This window comes from Siphateles boraxobius, unplaced genomic scaffold (assembly GCF_051911475.1).
Source record: "Siphateles boraxobius isolate OS27281-9 unplaced genomic scaffold, OSU_SipBor_1 105, whole genome shotgun sequence".
Taxonomy (NCBI): domain Eukaryota; kingdom Metazoa; phylum Chordata; class Actinopteri; order Cypriniformes; family Leuciscidae; genus Siphateles; species Siphateles boraxobius.
In genome coordinates this window covers 675,055-684,779 of record NW_027508706.1, presented here as the reverse complement: position 1 = coordinate 684,779, position 9,725 = coordinate 675,055, and positions in this window count along the sequence as shown.

The following is a 9,725-nucleotide window of genomic DNA, read 5'->3' as shown; positions in this document are numbered from 1 at the left end:
CAATAATGATTGCATTGGCAAACTCCATTAATGATTCAAAAACATTAATTTCTCTCTTTATAATGGACAAATAATTGCTGTTTCTCTAAATAGCTGAGCTAATCAAACACTGAATATTAACACAGACATCTGAAAAGCTTTCACAGGTTTCAAATGATCAACACAATGAACAAAGCCTTCATGAGAACAAAGCCAGGAATAAATTGCTATTGTCGAAAATATTATCAGGCAAACCCGAATTGAAGGGCAAATACCAACAAACACCCAGCACACGAATGCAAACACAAGCGTGACTCTATTGTACCTACAGTTTTCCTTTTACAGCACCCCGTACAGCTGTAGCCTACTGCAAATGTGAAGTACGGATTGCAAATGAAGCACGAGATTCTTAATTCAAAGATGAGTTTTGGATTAAGCCTGAGTAGGTATATTATGTTTGCAGCCCCAACTCACATCTGGTCTCTGTGTCAGACTCAAAACCACTCTAAATTACTCTCAAGTCAGCTGATTACCCAGATGACGTGTAAATGACGGCTCTATCACAATCCTAAATCACCACGGTAAATCCGCTTTAATTCCCCTAGCAATCTATGTAACCGTTGCAGCAGCTGTTTTCGAGTTCTGCATTAATCACTGATAATCTAAGCAATGATTCACTGTTCAAATATACAGAGCAGAGACTGTGAAAGCATATTTCTAAAAGTCTGATATCTATTTTATACAAATACTTCCTTATGCTCACTAATATTGTCATTTGTTTCAAAAGACAAGCAAAATGTAATTCTAATATAGCCAGGATGACAACACAATGGGTAATCATTCAGATAGATGTTGGACTCATATGTATTGCATACAATAATAAACGGAAAAAAAAAAACACACACACACACACACACACACACACACACACACACACACACACACACACACACACACACACACACACACACACACACACACACACACAAAACAACAACAAGAGAAGATATGGTTTTACATAAATTGTTAGCTCAGGTCCATTAAATAATATGAAGACAACTTTTGATTTGAACAATGTATTAGTAAATGTTGAAATTACCATCAACTAAGATTACGAATACTTAAAAAGTATTTTTCAAGATTGCAATCTTATTGTAAAGTGTTGCCAATTAAATAAATACTTTCAATTCACAGAAACACTCTGGACTCCCCAAATGTCCATACAGAAAGTCATTCTCCTATTGCATTGCTCCATTATGATTTCAAACTGAAATTATGACATTTGCCAAGCACTGCCCTGCCATTTTGTGGGAATGTGCTGCCATCTAGTGAACTAACTTTGTACTGTATATTCCTTATATTTGGGCTTGATATGGCCAAACTCAAAAGAGTCCCGATCGATCAGTGTTGGGTCTAACACCTAACAAGTAATGCGATCAGATTACTTTTAACAAGTAAAGTAATGCATTGCTTTTATATTTACAACAATATATCTTATATACCTTTTCCAAGTAATGCAAGTTGCTTTTTCCCGCTCGCCTGTCCGCCATGTTGAGAGAAATCGTGAGTAATGGAGAGGCGTTGTGTTGTGTGAGCTGTGTGATGCTTGTTGTAGTTCTAGACTAAATATGAACATGCATTTACTCATCTCACTTGCACAAAAACAGATTCAATATTTCTCAAAATGAATGAAACGGTAAAACACAAATTCAGAAAATTAGGCAAACTTGCAATAAATAAATGTAAGACGACAGAAATATACTTTATGTATTTAATCTCACTTTAATAAGCAATGTCTTTGCTGCTGACCCTCGATGGTCCAATTCAACCAGCAATAAGCAACAAATGACTTTAGTTAAACATCACACTTGCCATGTTTTTTCATTTCCCTCAGCCTGAGGCTTACTCATTTCACTTTTAGTATTAGCTAAAAATTTAACTTTTTTGTTGTTGTTATTAAAAAATAAACAAGCAAGTCCAGCCCAGGTGACAAAAAGTAATACAAAAATAACATAACACATTACTTTCCATAAAAAAGTAACTTAGTAATGCAATTAGTTACTTTTATGGGGAGTAATGCAATATTGTAATGCATTACTTTTAAAAGTAACTTTGTCCAACACTGCTCCAGATCAGAGTCGATATGATGTTGTATATATTGCTTGGGTCCCTCTTTCAACGTAAATATATGGATTTTTTAACTTTTTTTTAATCTATTTTTTACCTTTTTTTATGCACCAGGTGGAAAGTCAAAATGCATGGAAAAGAAATAACACACATCTCCTGCTGTCCTACAGATTTGTTCAAATCTAAATATAGATTAGCAAACACAGATAAATGTTTTCTTGATATTTAAAATACTGTAAAAAAAAAATAATAATAATAAAGGCCCGCTGTATACAGTGCTGGTCAGAATTATTATCACCCTTGGTAAATATGATCAAAAATGGCTGTAAAAAATAAATCTGCATTGTTTATCCTTTTGATATTTTATTTGAAAAAATAGCAAAAATCTAACCTTTTATTGAAGTAAAAGAATTGAAAGTGGGGGGGAAATTACATTATAAAATAAATGTTTTTCTCCAAAACACGAACAATTATTTGGCCCCTTTTATTAAATACTTTTTGCAATCTCCTTTTTCCAAGACAACAGCTGTGAGTAAGCTCAAAATTAGGCCCACAGCTTTAAATATACAGCAGAGTATTTCATTTTACATCTTGTTCAGATACATGGCATCATGGATTCGATCAAATACCAACAGATACAAAATTAAAACCTGACAACCTGTGCTAGGAATCTTATAATGGGTCATGTTTGGATTTTCCATCAGGACAGAGATCCAAAAACAAACATCGAGATCAAAACAAAAATGTGTCACTGAGCACAAAACCAAGCATCTGTAATGGCAATCCCAGTCCCTGACCTGAACCTGTAGAAGATGAGTGGCTGAACTGAAGAGGAAAAGCACAACATGGATCTGGGAATCTGCAGGATCTGGAGAGATTCTGTATGGAGGAATGATCTCTGATCTCAGGTCAGGTGTTCTCCAAACTCATCAGGCATTATAGGAGAAGACTCACCGCTGGTATCTTGGCAAAAGGAGATTGCAAAAAGTATTTAATAAAAGGGGGCAAATAATTGTTCCCAACGTGTTTAGGAGAAAAACATTTATTTCATAATGTGATTCCCCCCCCCCCCCCCCAACTTTCAATTCTTTTACTTCAATAAAAGGTTAGATTTTTGCTAATTTTTTAATGAAATATCAAAAGGATTAACAATGCAGATTCATTTTTTACAGCCATCTTTGATCATATTTACCAAGGGCAAATAATTCTGACCAGCACTGTATGTTCTATTAGTCATTAACACTTATTAACAATAAATTATTCTGAATGCTAAATGAGATGACTTCGTCTTAAGTAACTAACAATGTAATATCTGCAGTTTATATAGAGCATAAGAATTCAAAGTATGAATGACCCAATTTTGCACAAATAAGCAGATAATGCTGTTCATCACATATTAATGTAGGCTCTTGACTTGCCCAAGGGCCTCAACACTGATCTAACATTATGCCATAAATGATTCCTGAGTAATTAACAAAGCTTTTCAAAATGTGGTTTGGGAGAAAAGTGCCCGAGGTTAGTTTCAGTGACGTTCTGCTCTCAAGTCATTAGGAAGAGCAAATATGGTTAGATATTTACTTTAATATTCTGGTATACTATAATATTCTCTAATATTTATTTATATAGCGCTTTTTACAATACAGATTGTTTTAAAAGCATCTTTACAGAAATAACAGGAAAATAATGCAACAAAGTTTGTTTCCAGAAGAAAATAGAGTCACAGTCCAACTTAAGTAAGTTCAGTGATGTTTCATTTTTGTTGTAATAAAGATATTAATTTAGTTAATTTATATATATATATATATATATATATATATATATATATAGCCGCTCTGTGGAAAACCGTGATGTTATCGTCCAGCTCAGTTCAGTTCTCATATAATTCTGTCAATGCAGGAGATCAATAATATTGTTAAACATTAAATTAAATGTTAAATTAAATGTCCCCAACTAAGCAAGCCAAAAGCCAATGGCAACAAAGGCGAAAAAAGGCGACAGTGGCAAGGAACCTATAATTTATTTCAAAGTAAAAATCCAAGTCTCATGAATACAGTTAGATAATTCATATTTTAAATTTGATATATTTATGACATGAACTGGAAGGAGGAATGACACTGGTGCAGTTACTCCACTAAGGCATTTAATGACACTGGAAAATGACTGGCCAAAAAGGTTTAGTGTCACTACTATTTGGAAAGTAGTAAGGAATAAACAGTGTATACTGCACATCATTATATTTTTTGCTAATTAAAATGAGTAAATTTTTTCCCCCTGATCGTAGATGGCAGAAAATCTCATCTCAGCACATTTGATGAATGGCTACACTGTATGTTTAATTTAATCATTTCATATGAATATTAACATTTGTCAGATTTAGTCTGTCTAAACAGTTTTGGGGTTTAATTGATCTAATTTTGTGTCTCTGGAAAAACCGTTGATATTATTATCTATGACATTGTATTATGTTGAATATCAAAGATTTTTTTGTGTGTTGATTTGTTATGGAGGGACTTGTGGACACATCAAAGTTTTGGGATTTCCTGGTGCCTTTTGATGGAAATAAAAGTTATGATGTTATTTCCATCAATAGGTGAATCAATTTTTGATCAAGATCTTGTATTGAGAGTCTCTGTAAAGTCCCTAGCTCATCCCAAAGACTTTCAATGAACTCAGCGGTGCCAATCCATGTGTGAAACTGATTCTTCATGCTCCCTCCAAACCATTCTTTCACAATTTGAGCATTGTCATTCTGGAATATGGCCATGAAGTGTCTTCCTAGATGATTGTTTAAGAAATGAAAAGCTACACACTCCATCAATGAGGGCTAGAAGAACTGTTGCAAAATAATCACTGCAATAATGATGCTTACGCATTTCCCAATTTAAATCCAAAAAACTACTTGTTTTAATTTTTTTGGCCTGGCAAAAAAAAAAAGGTGTATTTTACCAGAAGAAGAAAAAGTGATAGGCTATGTAGGCCTACATTTATGTTAATTGTATATGCAGTTCCGACTATGACCACCAGGGGACACACACTCACCATAATCAAACTGCTTCTGTGGAAAAGCTGTCTAAAGTTTGGATAGTTCATTTTCTTCCGTCTTTAATGCAAAATGCAAAGTGACAACAGGCAGAGGCAGACCTAAACGTTTGTCGTGTCAGTCTCACTCTCTGCTCTGCCAGTAAATGCACAGGAGGAGCACAAAAGAGGCTTCTTTCAGAGGCTTACCATCTGATTAGCCTCTAGCTCCATTTATTCGCTGCTTTACCGATCAATGGGAGATTGATTGAGCTTTTTGTGCTCTTCGTGTTACGATTATCTGGAATTTGAGCCAGACAGGTTAATACCATGATATAAAAGACTTCAGACATTTCGGGGATTGAAAATGGACCACTTTTTACTCTAATCTCAACATTACAGCTTCTTACTGGTATTGTTTAGAACTATTCATTTACTTTGCATAGCCTACATTATCAGATAGTAGATTGCATCAGTTTACTGCAGACCGAGACCAAAAGTTCAATATACACCACTATTATAATTATCTTTTATATCGGTAACAATTTAGGCCTACAATAAATGTAGAAATTAAATTGAATTGTGATGCTTTAGCCTATAATATTGTTTTCATGTTTCTGTAGTTATATTTTCAAATGAAACCTTATTGCAATGTGTTCCCTTTACACTGATAAGATCAATTATATTAATATAATTTGCTATCTACACATTGTGAAAGACAATTAGGCTATATTAGCCTCGTAACCATTTCCCTTCAGGTCTCAGTTCAGTTCTAACCAGCACAGGCCCTCAGTAGCAGTAAATCTGAGATACATAGGCCATGCGCTGGTTCTGCCTCACTGGGAATCTGATGGATCACCTCCACCCTGCAAATAAGCCATGATCAAGAACGCTATAGCCCACACAACTCCCTGGAATACTGATAGGATTACATTCTGTTTTCAAAACTTTAGCTTGTGCAAAACTTCTTCTTACACTTTATTCACTTGCAAAAACATGGTACTATGATAAACTTGCATGCATAATAATAATAAGATCAAAAAGTTGTTTCAAAACATTTTAGAATACTGTAAGACTGTTTAGATGACATGACATGTGCAGGGTTGGAATCTCATAATTTCTGTTTCTTTTTGTGTTGTATGTATTAACATATTGGATAACACTTTATTTCGATAGTCACTAACTATAAGTAACTTTGCAAATACATGTCAATAACTGTCATTAGAGTATTAGAAGACTGTTTGCTTAATATCTGCTAACAATTTATTTTGTTGGTCCCCGAAAAGATATTCTACTAACTATAAGTAACTTAGCAACTACAAGTCAACTTGTTCTCCTAACACCTAACCATAACCTAACAGTCTACTGACAGTCTACTAATACTCTAATGACAGTAAGTTGACATGTAGTTGAAAAGTTACTTATAGTTAGAAGAATGTCTAAAGTGACTATCGAAATAAAGTGTAACCAAATATTGTATTAGCCTATTTCTATTTGCATACAAAATTGTATATAGACTGCCCGGTAAAAAAAAAAAAAAAGTTGCTTTTTGGATTTAAATATATAGGCAAATGCTTCAGAGTCTATGACTGGATCGTTATTGCAGTGCATTCATTTCTTAAACAACCATGTAGAAACACACATTATGCTCATATTCCAGGATGATAATATCAAGATTCATCAGGTTCAAATTGTGAAAGAATGGTTGGGAGGGATCATGAAGAATCATTTACACACATGAATTGTCACCAGACCTTAAACTCATCGAAAGTCTTTGGGATGTGCTGGAGTAAACTATATCCATTATCAAAAAATCAGTTTGTATGTCCGCTGAGGAAAGTGATACCTTTGTCTTTGTCCATTAAACAGTTAAGGGCATTTCCCATGACACTTGTCATTTACAAGTCCCCCTTATTTCAGTCCCTTTCAATATAAAAGTCTTCGCTACTTACTCACTCATAAAGACAGCTGCCATTTCCTGCCATCTAATGTTGTAATAATGTAGCTAACTTTCACTGAAATCGAAATCACAATCACTGACCCACCAATACCAATTACTCAATACTAAATGAAATGGTGATTCTGGTAGATTATTGCATGGCTGTCAGCCATTTAGAACCGAGAACTAGAAAGAACTGTTGTATACATATTTACATTTAGCTGATGCTTTTATCCAAAGCGACTTACAATTGCTATATTTCAGAGGTCGCACGCCTCTGGAGCAACTAGGGGTTAAGTTTCTTGCTCAGGGACACATTGGTGTCTCACAGTGGATTCGAACCCGGGTCTCTCACACCAAAGGCATGTGTCTTATCCACTGCGCCATCACCACCCCATATATATATATATATGTGTGTGTGTGTGTGTGTGTGTGTGTGTGTGTGTGTGTGTGTGTGTGTGTGTGTGTGTGTGTGTGTGTGTGTGTGTGTGTGTGTGTGTGTGTGTGTGTGTGTGTGTGTGTGTGTGTGTGTGTGTGTGTGTGTGTGTGTGTGTGTGTGTGTGTGTGTGTGTGTGTGTGTGTGTGTGTGTTGGCATGGTAAGTGGGAAGATGGGAATCCAAGGCTATTTTGCGAGTGGAGAGATTCTGTATTAATAATGCAATGTTGTGATTGGATGCACTCAAGCCCCATTACTCATCGCTGAGCTGATATAGATCACCAGAAGTGTGAAGGTCACTTCACATAATGTGCTGGCTGCTTTTGGCGATAAAATGTGCTGTTTTGTCACCCATGGCCAAACTGCATCTTCTTCTTCTCCTGGGGCCTGTACCATGAAGCCGGTTTAGGGAGATGATAGCTCGCTATGTCAGTTTAGTTTGCGCCAACCCTGGTTTTTATGTACCAGGAAAGTGGCTTAGCTTTTAGCAGTGTTCATCGCCATAGTAACTTACAATCCACAGCTAATCTGCTCCGTGGCGGCTTATGTTCTGTGTAAGATATCTCAAACCCAAATTGAACCAATTAGCTGTGAGTAAAGTGACACATCTCTGATGTAATAAAGTCATAACCCCAGTTCCTATTGCTCCAAATTAATTATGTTGGGTTTTCCCGTTTTATAGGCCATTGACAATGATTTTGTACTTTCCATGGACAATGATTTTTATACTGTACAAACTGTATATCCCCTAACTCAGTACCTGTCACAGAAAACCTTTCTGCATTTTTGCATTAAAAAATTTTTTTTATAAGACTTATAAGCTGTTTTCCACATGGGGACGAAAAAAATGTCATCACAAGTTCAAAGATTTGTCGTATTGCCATCTTTGACACACACACACACACACACACACACACACACACACACACACACACACACACACACACACACACACACACACACACACACACACACACACACACACACAAACACACACACACACACTGATTTTTAAATCTCATAACTGGCAATAAAATTGGTAATTTTTTTTAGAAGGAAGCACTATATTCAGTCAAGTAATATATAATGACTCCTAGATAGAGTCATGGCATATTAAAACTGTGACAATTTTCTCACATGCAGGTTCAAATAATGTAAAGAGTGGAAAATGAAATGTGTAAGAGCCGAAGTGTTTTATGACACTTCTTTTTAGAAATGAATGAAAAAGCTTCAGGCCTCCTTTTTAAGAGACTCCAATACTGTATATACAATTATTTTATAGACTTGCAGTCCTAGAAAATGTTCAGCTTTGGAAGATAAAGTAGAATATTTTTGAATTACTTACACAGTAGCATTTTATCATCTTCAGATATATATTGTAGATCAAGGAACATTTTTTTATGCAGCTTTGATTTGAACTATACAATAGAAACATGTTTATATATACAACTGTATATATTACAATGGTGACATTAGTCACCATGAAATCAAAATGGGCAGTTTTTTTATGGAATATTGGAGTATTTATTATAAGTGACTTATACTAAATAATTAATGATCTTTGCAAAGGAAGTGAATCAATCAAAACTAACTTTATCTGGACAATAACTTTATTCTAGAGCTGCTGTAAAACGTCCCGGGTTACGTATATAACCCTAGTTCCCTGAAGGAACGAGACGCTGCGTGAAACGCTGCGGGAACGCCTCTTGCGTTGTGCGTCATGAAGCACGTATGGAATCAGCCCAATGGCGAGACGGAACGTCACGAGTGACGTCATCGACCAGGAAACTATAAAGCACACCCCTGAACACAATGGCGACAGCTTCTGGAAAAAGTCTGAAGCAAGTCGATCAAGGGAATGCCGGGAGTATGGCAACGACACGCAGCGTCTCGTTCCTTCAGGGAACTAGGGTTACATACGTAACCCGGGACGTTCCCTTTCAGGAACGTCGAGCTGCGTGAAACGCTGCGGGAACGCTAATACCCACGTCGCCATAAGAGCAAGTGACCGACTGTGTGAATCAAAGATTAAATTCAGCCGAAAGCACCTGCGCCCCAGGGGTGGAGCTGAGGTATAGGTCATAAAACCTGACAAAAGTATGCGGTGAGGACCAGCCTGCCGCATCACAAACGTCCTGGAAGGAGACTCCTGACAATAAGGCTTTGGAAGCCGCCATATTCCTGGTAGAGTGAGCTCGGACAGCCAAAGGTGAAGGCTGACCAAC